Source organism: Castor canadensis, chromosome 5 (assembly GCF_047511655.1).
Source record: "Castor canadensis chromosome 5, mCasCan1.hap1v2, whole genome shotgun sequence".
NCBI lineage: Eukaryota > Metazoa > Chordata > Mammalia > Rodentia > Castoridae > Castor > Castor canadensis.
Window position 1 is genome coordinate 140,946,972 of NC_133390.1, and position 21,791 is coordinate 140,968,762.

The following is a 21,791-nucleotide window of genomic DNA, read 5'->3' on the forward strand; positions in this document are numbered from 1 at the left end:
ATGATGCTCTGCCTCACCATAGGACCCAAAGTCACAGGGCCACATAGGCTGAAGCCTCTTAAACTATGAGCCAAAATTTCCCTTCCTTCTTTTAGGCTGTCTTTTCTCAGGTATTTGTCACAGTGATGGAAAGCTAACACATTCCCTCTAGTTTCAGCTGATGCTCTTTTTCCCTTTGCTTTGTACTTGGAGAGGGAGCAGGCCCACCTTCACAGAAATCCATTTGTCCTATTTCAGATAAAGAATAGCTGGTGATCTTGGGATCATGTGGAAGAGATGGCTTCTCAGCTCTGGGGACATTTGTCATCTTATCAAAGGCACCAGGTGATCATCTCTAAGTTGTGTTGACTAAAACTATATATCATCAAGAAAAGAGACCAAAAATAGATTATGTAGAATGATGTCTTTACTCCCTCTTGACCTTGCATTTGGGCTAAAGAATTAAAAGAGCAAAGGCAAAAACATAGCTTGGCCTGTATATTGCACCATTAGTGTAGAAAATAAAAGCTGAAGAACTGGTGTGGCCACAGATACAGTTTTGTTTTTTTTTTCCCCTCACCGGTACTGGGGCTTGGAACTTGGCCTAAACTTTGAGTCACTAAAATAAGCCCTTTTTTGTGAAGGGTACTTTCGAGATAGGGTCTCATGGAACTATTTGCCTGGGCTGTCTTCAAACTGCAATCCTCCTGATCTCTGCCTCTTGAGTAGCTAGGATTACAGGCATGAGCCCACTGATGCCCAGCCAGATGTAGTTTTTGAAATGCAGAACCATGATACTCTTTTTTATTCCACTTGGGGTAAACAGGAATTACAAGAGTAATTTTTTTAAGTCTTCAGAGCTAATAGGAAAAAACACCAACTTGCAAACTCTATCTTCGTTTTGAGTAGAAGATAAATGTGAAGGACCTTTTCCCCACAGCCAGGGTTGTTTTCATGCACTGTTCAAATCAATCTTTCCCATACATATGCAGTACATCCCTTCATAATGGTTGGATTCCTTCTTGTTGCCTTTACTCATTTGGCTTTTCTCTGTGCTGAATTACATGAATTAGCATTGTGGCTTGATTTTTTTTTTTTTTTCCTAAACCTAGTTTTGCATTTAACCAAAGCTTTCTTTTAGTCAGAGTACAACAAGAAGCTTGGTTTACAAATGCATTTCTAGCCGTATAGGTACTCTGCTTACGGAATGGGTGGTGGTTGCCAGCATTTGCTGGTTGGGCTTGTATAACTTCAGGGCAGGGCTTGTTTTTCAGCCCCCCAAGTTTCCTCTGAGTTCACTCAATTAGAGACACTCCTGATTGTGCCAGCATGTGGAGAATTAGAAAATAAATCCAGGCATCAGGGGAGAAGATGCGTACCTTGTGCAGATTGGCACATTTTCAGGAGCTACTGCCACATGACTGGTGGTTATGAGGTGGGGCCAGAGAGGTAACTAACAGGAGCAGGAGCTAGACTTTGCCAACAGGCTTGTAAAAAATCCTATGATCTGCATTGAACTTCCTTTCAAACATATGGAAGAGCCTCAACTCACACATACAGTGCATTGGTGTTCTTAGACATTATGGGCTCTGTATCCTTATCTTAAAAATTATTACAGACTCCAGTGATGATCTGTTGTTTGTATGAATTAAATCTATTGATATTTATTGCATTAGAACTTAATATTGGGAGAAAAACTTAAACATTATAGTTATTAAGTCACTTAAAATAATAAACTTATTATAAACATATTTTGTTAAAATCACCCATATTTTTCCTAACAAAAAATTAGTGAAAAGTGAAACATTGTTTCACAGTTTTGCAAATCTTAATGTCCTACCTAATAGGAAACAGCTGGCTTCATTTTCATATCTGCTTTTGACTTCAATCTAGCATGAAATCACATCACGAAGCCTCTGGAATATGCCACTGTATACTCATGGGACTAATGAGGCTGAAAAAGGCAAGTTTAGGATTGTGATGGAAATAGTTTTGATTGTGTGAACCTGAAAAGGTCTTGCAGGTCCCAGGAAGTCCTGGAAGATATTCTGAGAACCATTGTGGTTCTTGAACACACCTGGTTCAAGGGTGATTTTATGAGGGTATACAAATGCTCATTTTTGGCTATGTTATTTTTTGTTTATGCGTTTAATGGTTATGTTCTTCTTTTGGTAATTGTTTCTGCCTTAGTGGCAGAAAGTTACTTTCAAATAAATTTATTTAGTTTAAGTTATTCTATTTATATGAAGCTTTAAAATAGGAAATAGTACAAGAAAGATCAAAACAGAGTAGTTATCTTGAGGTGGGTTGGGGATTGACATTGAGAGATTCTCTAGGGTGATAATAATGTTCTTTGTCTCAATACAAACTTGAGCCAAAATTCTTTGAAGAGTACACTTAACAGTATTGCATTTCATTTTATGTAAATTTTATGAAAAGCCTTGAATTCATGGAGGGATAGGGTGGACAGTTATATAATCAAGCAAATATAACAAAATGTTAATGACGGAATCTAGATGGTAGGGATAGAGAAGTTTATGCAAAATTCTTTCTCTATTTTTCTTGTGAGATTTTTTCATAACACAATGATAGAGGGAAGTGAGTAGATGTGAAGAAAAATATGAAATAATAGTGGTTCGTGGATATGGGTCTAATGGATGAGTGAGTAATTGGGAAAACAATGAGTGAATAGCAAGTGCATGTGTTTCTGCCCTTTCTGAATTCCCATCTTGATTATAAGCTATGGATAATGAGGGCTGAGCAAGTGACAGGGTCTGTTGTCAGTGTTGAAGACAAGGAAAAGATATGAATTTAATGTAACACAACATATGAATATAACATGGGCCATTCATGAAGCTTACAAATGAGAAGGGCAGAGAAGGAGACAAAAATAGTGACTGTATGGTGATTGTCCACTTGAATCTTTGTAACCACCTTCCAGTCTGGGTTTTATCAAGCTAGTCTAACAACTGGAGAAATGAGACTCAGAACAGCTTATAAGTAATGGCTGCTCTGTTACCAGGTGATGAAGCTAGATTTGAGCTCAATAACTCTATGACTCCTCTGGGTAATTGATAAACTCATTATAGTGAAGGCAGCATTAGATATTAGGTTAAATATTGGCTCAAGTGATTTGGTGTAGAAGTATGGTGGAAAGAGAGGTAGATTTTGACTTAAATGAAGAAAATCTTATATGAGCAAAACCTTGAAGAACAAGCATCACTTTAATGAAAAGAGAAAGGGAGCAAGAAACTGGCTGTGCCAACATGAATTGTAATAACTACTGAGCACAAACCACTACAGAAGCAATCCTCATTGAAATCGTTTCACCTTCTGCCAGCTGCATGACCTTTGGAGCATGGCCAAGGTTTAGTTTCCTCACCTGAAAATGCTAGCAATAACAATAAGGTTTCAAGTGGTTGCTATGAGAATTCAATGAAATGATGCATGAAAAGTCATTAATTCAATGCTTTTTAAGGGTTCAATGAATATGAGCTATTATTATTGCAGTCATAGGCAACAAAGGGCATATGATGTTATGATGTTTTTTCCTATTACATTAATTTTAGCTCAAATGTATAGAACACTTGGGCCCACTTAGTGGAAGAGGAGCACACAATGCTGAACACACAGAGCTACTTTCCCTGAGTGCCGTACGAGGTGCTTTGATCACAAATCCCAAGGCATAGCTTTTGTGTTTGTGATCTGACTCCCCTGGTAGCCTGCACAGCACTGGCTCTAAGTAAGTAGAAGCTTGAAACTATCGAATTGTGTTGAGAATTTCAAATCCCATTTAATCAGATGAGGGTCAAGGTATTTCTAAAAGGGCAAGCTCTTCTAGGGCTCTGTTTTAACTGTCTCCCAACTGCCCATGGTTTTTCTGTATCTCTCTTAATCCTACTGACCAAACTGTACTTCTTGAAGCTGTTATACTTTATATGCAAGTGACTCCTTTGTCTTCTTCCTCACATCCTCATCTCCATCACTCAATGCTGAGATGGGAAAAGACAGGAGAATAGGTTCTGAAAAGACTGGGCCTGGTGGCTAGAGTGAAGCCTCATTTATTCAAATAGATGATAGAAAACAGTTGGAATACATAGCTGGTGGCTGATGATGGATGTTAAGCCAGGGTATTAAGCCAATCTAGGTGCCTGAGAAATGGCAGCATGTGTATCTTCAATCAATGGGGGTAAAAGAATGTTGGGGCAGAATCTGAAATCTATTACATTGCTTCTTTTACCTCACTAAACTGTGAGATGGCTGGTGCTACACTTGGGAAAGAATGAAGTGATGGGACAGCCAAAGTCTCTCTTGTTATAGAAATTACATCTTGGTGTAATGCTATGGTGCACATTATATAAAGAAAAGACAGTTACTTTCAAGATAACTGTCAGAGTAATGAATTAAGAAAAGAAGGGAGAGGTATTGTGACTTTAGGGAGAACGAGCATTTGACGAGGTCAGAGGAGCTAAAACCTGAAGGACAGTCAAAGTAGAATGGGCAAGTGTAGCTGCGACTTGCAAGAGTGAAGATCTTGAAAAGGAGACAAAAAAGACACTTCCCAGAAAGAGAAGAAGGTAATAGTAGATTCATATGCTATTTGTTGGCTGCCCTGCATAGAGCCCATTTCCTAGTTTTGGTAGAAAGTCCCACTGACAAGAAGTAGAGCCCACTTTCACTGAGTGAGAAGAAATAGGGAGATGCTTGCTCTCTCTTTTAGCAGCCATAGCTGAACATATGGCATAGGGCCTTCTAGCCAAATGAGTGCTCCTGATGAGACTTTGAACCTTGAACTAGTTATTCAAAGATGAAAGGTCAGAAAGATTAGAAGCTTATCAAGCCTGTATTTGGTGAATATATGTTGAGTAAAACCATGTTGAAAATATCTGCCTTTGACAGACAGGAATGGTAATGTCGGATACCTGTGGCTGGGCTTGGAGAGTTTCTCACCCATATCAGATCTTGCAGATATGGGATACATTCTCTTACCTATGTAACATAAGCCATTCTTTGACTTAAAACTAGACCAAGATAATGACCTTCACTTCTGAAACCACTTCAATAAGGATAGAGGTGTTCTGTAGTTTCATGTTATTATATTAAACTTCTGTGGTTATACATTGTGACAAGTCACGGGTAGAGCAAATCTGAAATATGTTTACTGCAATAAAGGGTGTCTTGTCACAATTCTGCTTGTTTTATATCTATTGCTTTTAAAAATTACTGTTTTAGAATTTGACTTAAGAGTACAAGTTTTGGTGGTAATGCTGAAGAAGTTCCCATGTTTATTGACTAGTGGTACTTCCATTAAAGATATATATGATTTCTTGCACTTCATCCTTTTTAGTGCCTATGATGTTATTAACTGGCCTTTTAAAATGTTAATATGTAGATATGTCTAAGCTTATGTCTAATCATTTATAAAATACTGTAGATAAATGTAAAAATTTGCTTACTCACCAAAAATGATATATAGTTAGCAAACAAAATATAAAATAGATGCTTCACAGCATATGTCATTAAGTAAATACAAATTAAAATAATGAGAGTGTCATGCAGTGGATATGTGATGGGCCCATAAAATGAGATAGGACTATATACCTATTACGATGGCCAAAACCGTAACACTGACAGCATCAAACACTGGCAATGGTGGGGTGTGATAGGAAACTCATTTCCTGGTGGGAAGGCAAAATGGTAGAGCCACTTTGGAAAACAGTGTGGCAGTTTCTTACAACACTAAATGTACTCTTACCTTTATGATCCAGAAATTGTATGCCTCAGTATTAACCCAAATGAGTTGAAAACTTATGCTTACATAAAAACTTATGCACAATGTGTATAGCAGCTTTGTTCATAATTTGCAAATCTTGGAAGCAATCAAATGGACCTACAACAGTGAATGGGTAAATAAACTGTGGTAATCCAGGTAGTGGAATATTATTCAGCACTAGAAAGAAATGTGTTATAAAGTCATGCAATGACATGGTGGAACTGTTGATGCATATTACTAGATGAAAGAAGCCAGTATGAAAAGGCTACATGCTATATAATTTCAACTAGATAGCATTCTGGAAAAGACAAAATTGTGGAGGAAGCAGAAAAGATTAGTGATTGCCAGGAAAAAGAAGAGAGATGACTAGGTAGAGAACAGAATATGTTTAGTGAACTGAAAATGCTCTGTAAAATATGTACACATGCCATTGTACATTTTTCCAGTGAGCCTAATGTAAATGCTAGACTTTTGGGGATAATAATTTATCAGTGTAAATTTGTCAGTTGTAACAAATGTGTTCCTGTGGTTGTAGATATCCATAATGGGGGAAGAAAAAGAGAAATTGCAAAATCTCTATAAAATTAACCTTTCTAAAGGAATAAAAACCTCCATGTAATATTTTGAAATACACTATGAATTAAAAGTAATAAAAAAATTAAATACTCTTATGATTCTATTTCAGGCTTTTGGGTTCATAACATCATCTGAAATGTCTGATATCTGAGTGTTACATGAACAGACCAGGAACCCAGAATGAGCACTGGAGGCACTGAGGTATGGAGGTGCACTTCAGTAGACCATCCCGCAGGGATGGCCTTTGATTCTATCCAGATAAATAAGTATTTGTATATTAATAGTATTAATAAGTATTAATAATTAATAATATTAATAAGTATTTTAATAGTTGGTATAAAAGTAAATGTTTCTCCTCATAGTGCCCTTTTGTTATTGCTTTTGATTTTGGAAGACCATCATTCCTGTAAGATGGCAGCTCAGGAAATGATACACAATATCATTTCAAATTGCAACCACATTTGTGCCTTTAATGAAAACTGCACTCCACACTCGACCTTAACCTAGCAATTCTTATCAATGCCAGAAACCTGGCTCATTAATTAAAGCTGCCCTTGGATGGAGCTGCATTGAAAACAATTTGCTAGAGGAAAACAAAATGGCCTGGTGAAGAAAAAGAGCGCTTGAAAAGACTTCTTGGAGTTAATAGCATTGGTGCATGTGGTTGTTTGAGGATTCTGGAGCTCCCTTGGCTCCCAAGGACTCAGAATCCTCAACTTTATGTAGGGATTAAATTACAACACTCTGATACATAAAAATATCCTGTCAACAGAGGGCAGACTCCATGTCTGTGAAATAAAGCAGAAGACAGAGTCTCATGAGATAGCAAAATGAAGTTATAGTAATTTTTCAGACTTATACAGCCTTTTTGTTAGAAATGAAATAATGTGGACTCCAGGATTAGTGATCAAGGTCATATAACTAACAAAGTGGTGAAATCACAATTTGAACCCAGGTCAGTGTGACTTGATAGTGTGTATTGTCAGCACAATGCCAACATTTATTAAATTCTAAAGATTTATAAAAGGAGGTTTGGTAAAATATCATCACCGAATATCTGAAGTTTTGACCGTGTGATGGTAAATGGAAATGAACACCATAATACCTGTTAATATTACTAGCTTCAAATATGGAAAAGAGAAATAATGTTCTTCTAATTGACAGTGTGTTTTTTCATGAATGAGATGAGTTTGTAAGAGTTTCCATAAGTTTATTTTTACCCCTATCCCCCATGAAATTCTTTTCTTCTTAAGATTCTAAGTTGCTCGGTGTGAGCTCTCCCCATTTGGGGTTTTCAGAAACTTAATGTTTGACGTTGAACAAAATTTAATATCTAGATGAAAAGAAATCAGCTCCTACCCACATCCAATAGCATTTAGTAACACTGTTCTGAGATATTTAGTTGAAGCAAACCTCAAAAGTGATTTTTTTCCCCCTCAAATATCATCAGCAGGTTATTTCCGCCTTTCAGGATGCTATAGTTGCATTTTTCTTTGGAAATGTCAAATTGGGCTATGAATACAGTATAATTACTGTACAGGAAAGAAGCTGAGCAGGTGACTACTGGTGTTAGAAGATGACTTGAGAAAGCTAGAAAGGGTGGGTTTTACCAGAGAGTCAGGCTAGGGAGGTAGCTGGCTTAGAGGCACAGGACTGCCCAGGCAGTGAACTTGGCAGAGAAGGAACTTGGGTGGTCAAGGGCAGAAGATGCATTGGGACTCAGTGTGCATGTTGGTAGGGAAGCAGTCATGTGTAGGCATAGGCTCAGCAATTCTACAAGGTTGTCCTAGTAAGATGAGCAATGTTTCAGGCTGAATACAAATCAAGAAATTGGGTAGAGTAAGAATTGAAAAAGACAGGACTATCTCTGTTAGAGCTGAAGTTTGCATATACAAGTCCAAATCAATCCTTCCTGTTGTGAACAGCTGCAGGCATTGCTGATTTGGCATTTCTCAAATGGTAGTTTGAGGTTGTGAATAAAAAGTCCCTAACATCCAAACCATAGTGACTTCCTCAGGCATTGGTTTTTATGTATATGGCTTCTTAACTTGTATTGAACAGCAAAATCCCTAGGAATATAGAAACAAAAGGGGCCATCTTTTTTTAAGGTAACAGTTTTACTAAAATATGTATACCATGTAATTCATCCGTTTAAAGTGTACAATTCAGTGATTTTTATTATATTCATGAAATTGGGATAATATCACCAATACCTAATTTCAAAACATTTCATCACTCCAAATAAAACACATATCTATTAGAAGGTAATTCTCCTTTCCTTCTAATATCCCCCACCCCAGCCACGTGCAATCATTTATCTTTTTTTTTCCTGGTAAGATTTTATTTTATTAAAAAATTTTTTTTATTGTTGTACTGGGTGGGAGTACATTGTAGCATTTACAAAGGTTCTTGCAAAGTATCAAATATATCATACTTGAATTCACCCACTTGCAACCATTTATCCATTTTCTCTCTAACGGTTTACTATTCAAGACATTTCATGTGAACAGAATCACACAGTATCTAGTTTCTTTTATGTGGTATATACACTATTTTCAAGGTTCATTTTTGTTGTATATATTACTACCTTGTTTCTTTTTATTTCATTGTATGGATATGCAATTCTATAACTTTGTAAATCAATAGACATATGGATTGTTTCCTAGTTTTAGATATTACCAATGATGGTTGCTATGAATATTTTTGGGAAAAAATTTTGTGTAGACATATGTTTTCATTTGTCTTTGGGTTCACAATCTAAAAGTAGTATTGCTGGACCATGCAGTAGAGCTGTTTAACCTTTTGAGAACCTGCTTGGCCATTTTCCATAACAGCTGTACCATTTTACATTTTTACCTGTAGTGTATGATGGTCCCACTTCTCCACATTCTTATCAACACTTGCCATTCTCTGCCTTCTTTCATTCGTTTTTGAGAGAGGGTCTCACTATTTAGTCCAGGTTGGCCTGGAGCTAGTGATCCTCATGTCTCAGCCTCCGAGTGATGTAATTACAGGTTAGAACCACGACACCTGGCCTTATTATCTTCCTTTTGGATTATAGTCATTCAAGTGGATGCACAGTAGTATCTCATAATTTTTGCATTGACTTGCTCTTGGTTGCATTTGATTGCATTTTTCTGATGGCTAATGATATTGAACATCTTTTTGTATGTTTATAGGCATGTTGTATATTTTCTTGGGAGAATGTTGAACTTTTACCATTTTTAATTGGACAGTTTGCTTTTTTTATCATTGTGTTGTAAGAATTCCTTATATATTCTGGATCCAATTTCTTTATCAGATATATTATTTGCAAATTTGCAAATATTTTCTCCCATTATGTGTGTTATCTTTTCATGGTGTCCTCTGAAGCAAAATATTCTTAATTTTGGTAAAATCCAAGTTACCTATTTTTTCTTCTGTTGTTTGTGATTTTGAGTCCCTTCCATTGTCTGATCTAAGGTCATAAAGACTCAAGCTATGTTTTCTTACAACATTTTTATAGTTTTAGTTCTGTAGATCTTTGATACATATTGACTTAATTTTTCTATGTGCTGTGGGGTAGGGCAAACAGCATTCTTTTGCATGTGGATAGCCAGTTGCACCATTTGTTAAAAAGACTATTCTTTCCTGACTTCATGGTCTTGGCATCCTTGTCAAAAAAAATCAATTGACTATGAATATGTAGGTTCATTTTTGAACTTTTAGTTTTATACCATTCATCTCTATGTCCTGCAGCACCAAACTGTTTGGTTACTATAGCTTTGTATTACATTTTTAAATCAATAAGTATGAGTTTTCAAATGATAATCTCTTTAAGATTGTTTTGGCAATTGCATTAGGAATAGCTTCTTATTTCTTTAAAGAAACCAGCTGAGATTTTGATAACTGTATACATTTTGTGCCTTTTGTGAAATTTATTACTAAGTATTCTTTTGATACTATTATAAACAGCATTGTTTGCTTAATATTTTGTTTTTTGCTACATGACTGACCTGATTCCCTCAGAAAAGGGAAGTTTTTCAATTTTTTTTTCATGTATTCATTTGTTTGACTCCAACCAACATGGGAAATGAGAAATGAGAACTAAGAGCTTACTATTATTTCAATTACATTTCCTGATTGATGAATATGGGATGTCCTCCCATTTATTTGGATCACTAATTTCTCTTAATAATGTTTGGGCTGGGGACCTGGCTCTAGAGCCTGCCTACAAAGCTCAAGGTTCTGACTTCAAACTCTAGGAACTACAAAGTTTTTAAAAAGTCTTGCAGATTTCAGAGTGCAAATTTTGTACCTCTTGCTAAATTTATTCACATGTATTTATCCTTTTGATGCTGTTGTAAATAACATTATTTTCTTAATATTTCTGCTATATAGAAATAGTTTTTTTATTTTAGCATTTTATATTTACTCACATGTGTATAACCCACCCAGCTTCAGTGCAGAACCTGTTCCACCCTCTTATTCTCCAATTTTGTTGAAAAGAAAGCATAAGAGATAATGACATAGTGTCTTTGCTAGTTTGAGATAGAAATAAAAATTTTTATATTAATCTTGCACCTTACAAACTTGTTCTAATTTATCCTTTTTAGTAGGTGCATTAAGTTTTTCGATATACAAGCTCATATTCTCTGAATAAAGATAATTTTATCTCGTTTTTCAATTTATATGTTTTTTATTCAAATTTCTCATCCAATTGCCTTTGCTAGAAACTACAGCAGAATGTTGAATAGAAGTGATGGGACTAGACATCTTTGTTCTTGAGCTCAGGGACAAAGTCTCAGATAACATCATTTACTAATGTATGTAACACTAATAAGTAGTATGTTAGCTGTGGGCTTTTATTAGGTTCCTTTTATCAGGTTGGAAAAATAACTTTTATTCTTAGTTTGTTGAAAGTTTTTACCATAAAGGGATACCGAATTTTATCAAATGATTTTTTTCCTGTATTTGTTACTAATGTGATCTCTACTCTTTAATAATATGGAATATTGCATTAATTTTTTGATGGCTTTCTAAATTGATAAAATGTGAGTAGTGTGGTGAGGAAGGTTCAATGTTGGCATTTCAATGCCATTTTTCTAGAAGGATCTTTCTAATTAGTATAGATACCATGTCCTAGAAAATTGTTGGGGAGGTATTTCTACAGTCATTTAAAGTGTAAGAAAACATTGCTTTAAAAAGCAAATGCATACTATACAGAGGAGAGTCTTTCTTTTGAGATTCTTTTCTAGTTATATCATCTGAGATAGCCAAAGTTTGCATTCAATATACTCTAGCAATGATATAGCTTGCCTGTCAGACTCTGCTTTATCTTTACCAAGGTTTAAAAAATTGATGTTGACATGGATCTGGACACACAACTCTATACTTCATGTTGTAGAAGACTGAAGTCAATATAAGGAGCTAGCTCAAGTTTTCTTAGTACATATATATTCATTCATTTATTTTATTTGGTCATTTGGTTAGCCACTATTTATACAAAAGAGTTGAATTCTCCCATTTGGAGATTTAGTAACTCTTCTCGTGTTTAATTGTAATTTTTTCACTTCTTGTACTAAGGCACTTAATACAGTGTTATAACTTCGCATAACTGCTCATCTACAAAGTAGACTCTGATATGTTCTAAAATGGAAACTGACTTTATATCTCAAGATTTTCAGAGTCTGATGCTAGGTGCTCGGTGCTCATGGATGTTTTTGAGAATACTTGAATAAATAATGGGTGAATTGAAGAACTCAAAGCAAAAGGTGACATGCAAAAACATTCTTCATGGTCTCAAAGTAATTTGACTCCAGTGTGGGAAATAAGCATTAGCATAACTGATACTATTGTTTGCCTACCTAACAGCCATCTCCCATTCAATTCTTTCAAATACTGATTGGCAATCCCTTCATTTTTCAGAAAGGCTAGTCCTTCCCCAGATATGATTTACAATATATTAAATCCAAGCTTAGCAACCCCATTCCTGTTTCCTGATAATTGGTACGGAAGTGAACTGGTGATCTAGTGAGTAACAGGAAAGCGAGGTATCGGAGAAGTCTTATGTGTCTTCACTCTTCCCACATAAAATATGAGATGTCTGAAGAAAGGCCTTTTGCCTCCTGCCCTTTCTTTATGGCTTGGAATTTCTACTCTGTGCTAGACATACTTTGAAATCTTAAGAATATAGTAGTGACAATAGCTAAAATACGGAATCTGCCTGTGTGTCTATCAACTGATAAGTAGATAAATAAATTATGTATATGCACAAAGGAGTATTATTCAGCTATGAAGAACAATGAAGTTGTGTTATTTGCAGGAAAATGGATGGAATCGAAGATCATTGGGTTGAGTGATATAAGCCAGACTGAGAAAGACAAATATCACATGTAGTCCTTAAAATGAGTGACAGAAAGGTAAAACAAGTTCTGTTTGGGGGTGAGTACTAGCTGGTGTGAAGAGGGAGAAGGTATTGGGGTGGTGAACATGGTTAAAGTATATAATACACATGCATGAAAATAGAACAATGAAATTCATTGCAATTGATTTAAGAAGGAGGAGGGGGATGAAGGAGAGTAAGAGGGGATGAATTTGGGGTACATTGTATGCTTGCATGGAAATATCACAATGAAGTCCCCTTATACAACTAACATATGCAAATAACAAGGGGGAATAAAAAATATTAGTGAAAAAGTACCAAACCTTCAGCTCTCTTAGAAGGAGCTGATGAGAAATTTAGTGGATTAATTGAGAGTGTAGGCATGTCTTTCTGGTTTTGTGATTAAAAGCCCTAGGAAGAGTTGGGAGAACTTGTGTTTGGGTCAGTCATTGGTGTGTCTCAGTATGAGGTCCTATTTGCAGCATGTCTTCCCTCCCTTCCCTGACCCAAAAGAAGTAATGGCTGAATAAAGGTGGCATCTCAGTTTAAATCAGCAGGTTGGAGTAAGGATGTTGTTGTCTTGAGTAGAAAAAACAGTAGATGTCCACTTTAGCTCTCCCTTGAGTTCCCCATCTGAACAGGAGAATTTTCTCTGTACCTTTCCCTTGAATATTTCATAGACATTTCAAACTCAATCTCTTTTTCACACCTCGCCATAAATTCAGCTGTTCAAACCAGATACCTGGGAGTTATCCTTAATTCATTTCTCTCTCATTCCAAGAATTTATACTCTCTGATCTGGATATATAATTTTTCTGCATCTCCTCCTGTTTATAACATGTTAAGCTAGGATCATTTCTCTCCTGAAATAGTCTACTGGTATCCTAAAATCCACTTTTGCTTGTCTCAAATTAATCCATTGTCTGACCCTGCACTGACCAATATAGTAACCACGTGTTTAAATGTGTACTTAAGACTGAATAAATTTAAAAGTTCAGTTTCTCAGCTATACTAACTAGTCATATTTCAAGTGGTTAATCAATATCACCATGTTGGGCCTTCCATATTGGGGCCCCCATGAAACACGTAGTTGGAGATATAGCATGGATATCTCACTGCAGGTAGAAAGCTTCAAAAAATATAAGTGGACACCCAAAGTTTGTTTACCTAAGCTTACAAATCCCTTAACCTTTCTGCATTTTCCCAGTCTCATTGGCTTCCTCTATTTTATCTCATATTTAACCCCCTTCTTTCATACTCTTACCTCCAACTGGTTCCCACCCCCAAACAGTCCCTTGTTTTACACTCATGTCATTAATTTTGTTTTTTCAGATCTGTATCCACATTTGAAAGACAACATGTGCTACTTGTCTTTCTCAGTCTGGTTTATTTCACTTAACATGATTATTTCCAGTTCTATCCATTTTCCTGCAAATGACATAATTTCATTCTTCTTTAGAGCTAAATAATGCTCCATTGTGCAAATATACCACATTTTCTTTATCCATTCATCACTTCATGGACACATAGGCTGATTCCATAGTGTGTCTCTTGTGAATAATACTTCTATGAATAATGAGTGTTCAGGTATCTTTCTTATATCCTGACTTACATTCCTTTGGATACATTCCCAGGAGTGGCATAACAGCATCATATGGCAGTACCAATTTTTATTTTTTGAGGAACCTCCACACTGATTTCCATAGTGACTGCAGTAATTTACATTCTTACCAGGAGCATGGAAGGCCTTCTTTTTCCTCACATCCTTGCTAAAATTTGTTGTTTGTTTTCTTATAATAGCCATTCTGACTGGTATGAGATAGAATCTCAGTGTAGTTTTGATCTGCATTTCTTTTATTTCTAAGGACATTGAACATTTCCTCATGTATTTATTGAATATGTTTTTTCTTTTGAGATATGTCTATTTAGATAATTTGGCTATTGTTAATTGAATTTTAAAGTTTTTGGTATTCTTTGTGCATTCTGGATATTAACCCTATGTCAGATAAATAGTTCCCATTGATTTTGGGAATTGTTTAATTTTCCGTACAGGAGCTTTTCAATTTGATATAATCCCATCTGTCAATTTTCCCTCATTTCCTGAGCAATTGAAGTCCTATTCAGAAAGGTGCTGCCTATATATTCAAGTATCTTCCCTATGTTTTCTTCTAATAGTTTCAAAGATCCAGACCATTTTGAATTTTCATACAGCATGAGAGGAGTCTAGCTTCAGTCTTTTGCCTGTGGATATTCAGTTTTCCAAAACAATTTGTTGAGGCTGTTTTCTCTCCAGTGTATGCTTTTTTGGTGCCTTTGTATAAAATCAATTGGTCATATAGCTGTGTGGGCTACTTTCTGGATCTTCTATTCCATTAGTCTGTGTGTCTTTGTGTCAGTACCATGTTTTGTTACTATGGTTTTAAGTCAGATATTGTTATACCTTCAGCTGTACTCTTCTTAGGATTTCTTTGGCTATTTGAGGTCTTTTGTGCTTTGCTATGTACCTCAATATTGATTTTTCTATCTCTGTGAAGAATGTCATTGGAATTTTGATGGGGATGGCACTGAACATGCATATTGCTTTCAGTATTACTGTTATTTTCACAATATTGATTTGGCTGATCCATGAACATGGGAAATCTTTCTATCTTCTGATAGCTTCTTTGGTTTCTTCCTTCAGTAATTATAAATTATATATATAATATACATAAGAATTATAGTTTTCATTGTATAGGTCTTTCACTTCCTTCATTAACTTAATTCCTAGGTATTTTTTTATTTAATTTTTATTAGCATATTATTGGTACACTGGGTTACATTGTGACATTTACAAAAGTACTTACAATATATTTTAAGATTCACCCCCTTCACAATTCTCCCTTCTCCCTCTTTCCTCCTTCTTAGAATCATTTCAACAGGTCTCACTGTTCCATTTTCATACATAAGAACATAAGATTTCCACCATATTTGCCCTCCTCCACCCTTTCCTTATGTCCTATTCCCTCTCCCTGTTACCAAGCCACAGACAGGACTTATCTTACCTTCCTGTCTTTGAAAAAAGACATTTTTGTTTAAGATACCTATACAGGGAGTTTCCTTATGATATTTCCAAGTATAAAATGTATTATATCCCTAATTGGCTTATCTCCTCCATTTTTCTACTTTGTAATTTAGTCCCTTTCTTATGGTGACTTCAACAGGTTTAAATATTCTATATTCATTCTTGTATTGATGGTATATCAACTATATTCACCTTCTTCTTTCTTTTATCCTTTCCTTCCTCTGAGTGCCTTCCCCTGTTTTTCATTCTTGTCCTTCACTATTGAGGTGCCTGCTCACTGTTCAATGGGAATTTTGCTTTGGGATAATACCTGTACATTCATTGTGCTTAACTTAATCTAACCCCCCTGCACTAAACTTCCTTACCCCTTTCCCCTTCCTACGTGTTTTTTGAGGCTATTGTGACTATTACTTCTCCAATCTCATTAAATGTTATAGATCTATATAGCTGGTTTAAATCCTCTTGGTTCAATGTTGGTAGATTAAATTAATCTAGAAATTCAATCATTTCTAAACTTTCCAGTTTTTTAAATATGTTTTTAAAGTATTCCTAAATGATCCTCTGTATTTCATTGGTGATTGTTGTGATGTTCCCCCTTTCATCTCTAATTTTGTTGATTTGGGTCTATTCCCTCCTTCTTCTAGTCAGATTAGGTAAAGGTTTATTAATCTTGTTTCAAAGAACCAACTTTTAGTTTCATTGATTCTTTGTACAGTTTTTTTTTTGGGGGGGTCTCTATTTCATTAATTTCTTCCCTAATTTTTGTTATGAATTTCCATCTGATAGATTTGGGTTGAGCTTGTTCCTGTTTTTCTAAAAAGCTAAGGTACATCTTTAGGTTATGATTATTTTTTAATAGGCACTCAAAGCTCTAACTTTCCTCTCAACATTGCCTTTGCTGTATTCCAGAGGTTTTGGTAGGTTGTGTTTTTATTTTCGTTAGATTCTAGGAACTTTTTGATTTCCCACCTTATTAGGTGGTAATCTAGTTGGATACCCAACTCTGGAATGGTGTCACTTTATTACCCTCTTTTCTAGTGCAGGGGGTGAGTGAAGAATTTGAATACCTGAATATTATCTCTTGTGAAGGATTCCTAAGTTTGGGCCCTCTATTTGCCAGTCTCACACCATCCGCCTTTAACTTGTAGCTTTTCCCTTTACCAAGCCCTGAACTACTTACAAACTATTGCTTTAATCTGGGTGCAGTCTTTTGTTAGATTTCTGTTCTGGTGGCACACCTGTGCACTCATATGGCAAGCACAGGTAGGCAACTCCCAACAAAAATCCACACTACTGCAACTTCTTTGATGGGGATGTGACTGGCAGCCAGTTCTCAGGGCTCTATTTTTTGTCACAGTGGGGACAGTTTTGTTGGCTGTTTCTTACTGGTTGCTCTCCACGTTGCAATCCCTGGACCACTTTGCCATGTGTGAGCACCATGTGAGAACTTCTGGGCCTCTGGTCTGGTCTCTGTGCAGAGTGTGTGATGCTGGGGCTTCTGGGTACAGGGGCATGTGGGCAGGACCTCCATGGTGTGCCATGTAGAGGCTTTTCAATGTATATATGTCATCTGTAAACAAGGACAATTTGATTTCTTACCTTCCTATGTGTATGACTTTATTTCTGTATATTTCTTAAATTCTCTGGATAAAACTTTGAGTACTGTATTGAATAGAAGCAGTGAGGATGGGTATTTTTCTGTTGTTCTTTATCTTACAGGAAATGTTTCCATCTTTTCCCCATTGAAAATGATGTTGGCTGTTCATTTCCACATAAATATATTATGTTGAGGTACAATCCTTCTAATTTATGTGGGGCTTTTAGCATGAAGAGATATTGAATTTTATTGAATGTCTTTTCTACATCAATTGAAATGATCATATTTTTTTTATCCTTCATTCTGTTAATATAATGTATTACACTTACTGATTCATGTATATTGCATCATCCTTGCATTCCTAGGATGAAACCTGATTGATCATATTGAATTATCTTTTATGATGTGCCATTGAACTTGATTACTAGTATTTTGTGAAGGTTATTTGTATCTCTGTTCATAAGAGAGATTGATCTATAGTTCTGTTGTTGTTGCTATTGGTGGTAGTGTGTCCTTGTTTGGTTTTAGTACTGTTGGCCTCATAGAATGAGTTTGGAATGATTCCTACCTTCCAATTCTATTTAATAGTTTGAGAAGAATTCATGCTAATTATTCTTTAAAAGCTTAGTAAAATTCAAGCCAGCCCTGGGCTTTTCTTTATTGGGAAATCCTTTATTACTGATCCAATCTTATTGATTGATATTAGTCTCTTCAGGTTTTTTATACCCTTATGGTTCAATTTTGCCAGGTCAATTTTCCTGTTTCTTCTAGGTTTTCCAATTTGTTAGCATTGTTTCTCAAAATAACCCTTAGCCATTCTTTGTATTTCTGTGGTTTTCAGTTGTAATGTCTGTGTCTTCATGTCTCTTTGAATGCTCTTTTATTCTTGGTTAGTTTCATTAAGTTATATTTTTTCTCTTCAAAGAACCAACTTCTTGTTTCATTGTTCTTTCATTCTTTTTCAGTTATCCTTTATTTCTCCTTTGTTCTTTCCTTCTTCTACTGTCAAATTATTGTCTCTATTTATTTCACTTTATTTTTGTTATTTCTAGTAATTTTAGGTTTGGTTGTTGTTTTTCTAAGTCCTTGAGATATATCATTAGGTGATTTATCTGAAATCTTTGAGGCTTTTTTTTTTTTTTTCATGCAGGCATTCTGATATAAACTTCACTATTAGTACCACTTTTACTACATTCCACAGGTTTTGTTGGGTTTACATTTTTTTATTGTTTTATTATTCATATGTGCATACAAGGCTTGGGTCATTTCTACCCCCTGCCGCTACCCCCTCCCTTACCACCCACTCCGCCCCCTCCCTTTCCCCCCAACACCCTCAATACCCAGCAGAAACTATTTTGCCCTTATCTCTAATTGTGTTGAAGAGAGAGTATAAGCAATAATAGGAAGGAACAAGGGTTTTTGCTGGTTGAGATAAGGATAGCTATACAGGGAGTTGATTCACATTAATTTCCTGTCCGTGTGTGTTACCTTCTAGGTTAATTCTTTTTGATCTAACCTTTTCTCTGTTCCTGGTCCCCTGTTCCTATTGGCCTTAGTTGCTTTTAAGGTATCTGCTTTAGTTTCTCTATGTTAAGGGCAACAAATGCTAGCTATATTTTTAGGTGTCTTACCTATCCTCACCTCTCCCTTGTGTGCTCTCGCTTTTATCATGTGCTCAAAGTCCAATCAAATTGTTGTGTTTGCCCTTGATCTAATGTCCACATATGAGGGAGAACATATGATTTTTGGTCTTTTCAGCCAGGCTAACCTCACTCAGAATGATGTTCTCCAATTCCATCCATTTACCAGCAAATGATAACATTTTGTTCTTCAAGGCTGCATAAAATTCCATTGTGTACAGATACCACATTTTCTTAATCCATTCATCAGTGGTGGGGCATCTTGGCTGTTTTCATAACTTGGCTATTGTGAATAGTGCCACAATAACCATGAGTGTGCAGGTGCCTCTGTAGTAACCTGTGTCACAGTCTTTTGGGTATATCCCCAAAAGTGGTATTGCTGGATCAAAAGGTAGATCAATGTTTAGCTTTTTAAGTAGCTTCCAAATTTTTTTCTAGAGTGCTTGTACTAGTTTACATTCCCACCAACAGTGTAAGAGCATTCCTTTTTCCCTTGCATCCTCGCCAACACCTGTTGTTCGTGGTGTTCCTAATGATGGCTATTCTAACAGGGGTGAGGTGGAATCTTAGTGTGGTTTTAATTTGCATTTCCTTTATTGCTAGAGATGGTGAATATTTTTTCATGAATTTTTTGGCCATTTGAATTTCTTCTTTTGAGAAAGTTCTGTTTAGTTCACTTGCCCATTTCTTTATTGGTTCATTAGTTTTGGGAGAATTTAGTTTTTTAAGTTCCCTATATAGTCTGGTTATCAGTCCTTTGTCTGATGTGTAGCTGGCAAATATTTTCTCCCACTCTGTGGGTGTTCTCTTCAGTTTAGAGATCATTTCTTTTGATGAACAGAAGCTTTTTAGTTTTATGAGGTCTCATTTATCTATGCTATCTCTTAGTTGCTGTGCTGCTGGGGTTTCATTGAGAAAGTTCTTACCTATACCTACTAACTCCAGAGTAGTTCCTACTCTTTCCTGTATCAACTTTAGAGTTTGTGGTCTGATATTAAGATCCTTGATCCATTTTGAGTTAATATTGGTATAGGGTGATATACATGGATCTAGTTTCAGTTTTTTGCAGACTGCTAACCAGTTTTCCCAGCAGTTTTTGTTGAAGAGGCTGCTATTTCTCCATCATATATTTTTAGCTCCTTTGTCAAAGACAACTTGGTTATAGTTGTGTGGCTTCATATCTGGGTCCTCTATTCTGTTCCACTAGTCTTCATGTCTGTTTTTGTGCCAGTACCATGCTGTTTTTATTGCTACTGCTTTGTAATATAGTTTGAAGTCAGGTATTGTGATACCTCCTGCATTGTTCTTTTGACTGAGTATTGCCTTGGCTATTCGTGGCCTCTTGTGTTTCCATCTAAATTTCACGGTAGATTTTTCAATCTCTTTAATGAATGTCATTGGAATTTTGATGGGAATTGCATTAAACATGTAGATTACTTTAGGGAGTATAGACATTTTTACTATGTTGATTCTGCCAATCCATGAGCATGGGAGATCTCTCCACTTTCTATAGTCTTCCTCAATCTCTTTTTTCAGAAGTTTATAGTTTTTCTTGTAGAGGTCTTTCACATCTTTTGTTAGGTTTACAACTAGGTATTTGATTTTTTTTGAGGCTATTGTAAATGGAATTGTTTTCATATATTCTTTTTCAGTTCGTTCATTATTAGTGTATAGAAATGCTAATGATTTTTCTATGTTGATTTTATATCCTGCTACCTTGCTATAGCTATTGATGATGTCTAGAAGCTTCTGAGTAGAGTTTTTGGGTCTTTAAGGTATAGGATCATGTCATCTGCAAATAGGGATATTTTGACAGTTTCTTTACCTATTTGTATTCCTTTTATTCCTTCTTGTTGCCTAATTGCTCTGGCTAGGAATTCCAGTACTATGTTGAATAGGAGTGGAGATAGTGGGCATCCTTGTCTGGTTCCTGATTTTAGAGGGAATGGTTTCAGTTTTTCTCTGTTAAGTATAATACGGGCTGTAGCTTCATCATATAGCTTTTATAATGTTGAGGTACTTTCCTTCTATTCCTAGTTTTCTTAGAGCTTTTATCATGAAATGGTGTTGGACCTTATGAAAGGCATTTTCTGCATTATTGAGATGATCAAGTGGTTTTTGTCTTTGCTTCTGTTAATGTGGTTTATTACATTTATTGATTTTCATATGTTGAACCACCCCTGCATTCCTGGGATGAAGCCTACTTGGTCATGGTGAATAATCTTTTTGATGTGTTGTTTTATTCGGTTTGCCATTATTTTGTTGAGGATTTTTGCATCAGTGTTCATTAAGGAGATTGGCCTATAGTTCTCCTTTTTGGAGGTGTCTTTGCCTGGTTTTGGGATAAGTGTAATACTGGCTTCATAAAATGTGTTTGGCAGTTTTCCTTCCCTTTCTATTTCATGGAACAGTTTAAGGAGGGTTGGTATCAGTTCTTTAAAGGTCTGATAGAATTCAGCAGAGAATCCATCAGGTCCTGGACTTTTCTTTTTGGGGAGACTCTTGATTGCTGCTTCAATTTCATTTTGTGTTATAGGTCTATTCAGGTGATTAATTTCCTCTTGGTTCAGTTTTGGATGATCATATGTATCTAGAAATCTGTCCATTTCTTTTAGATTTTCAAATTTATTTGAATATAGGTTCTCAAAGTAGTCTCTGATGATTTCCTGGACTTCCATGGTGCTTGTTGTTATCTCCTCTTTTGCATTCCTGATTCTACTAATTTGGGTTTTTTCTCTCCTCATTTTAGTCAGGTTTGCCAGGGGTCTATTGATCTTGTTTATTTTTTCAAAGAACCAACT

At 35.8% G+C, this 21,791-nt stretch overlaps 1 long non-coding RNA gene across 1 annotated transcript in view; it reads left to right on the forward strand.

The window, feature by feature from the left end:
* The first annotated feature begins 269 nt into the window (after positions 1-269).
* Positions 270-21,791, forward strand: part of LOC141423360 (uncharacterized) — a 45,223-nt gene continuing 23,701 nt past the window's right edge. Inside the window, exons 1-2 of the long non-coding RNA XR_012448165.1 lie at positions 270-324; positions 6,438-6,529. This is a non-coding gene — a long non-coding RNA (uncharacterized lncRNA). The remainder of the gene's footprint in view (positions 325-6,437; positions 6,530-21,791) is intronic.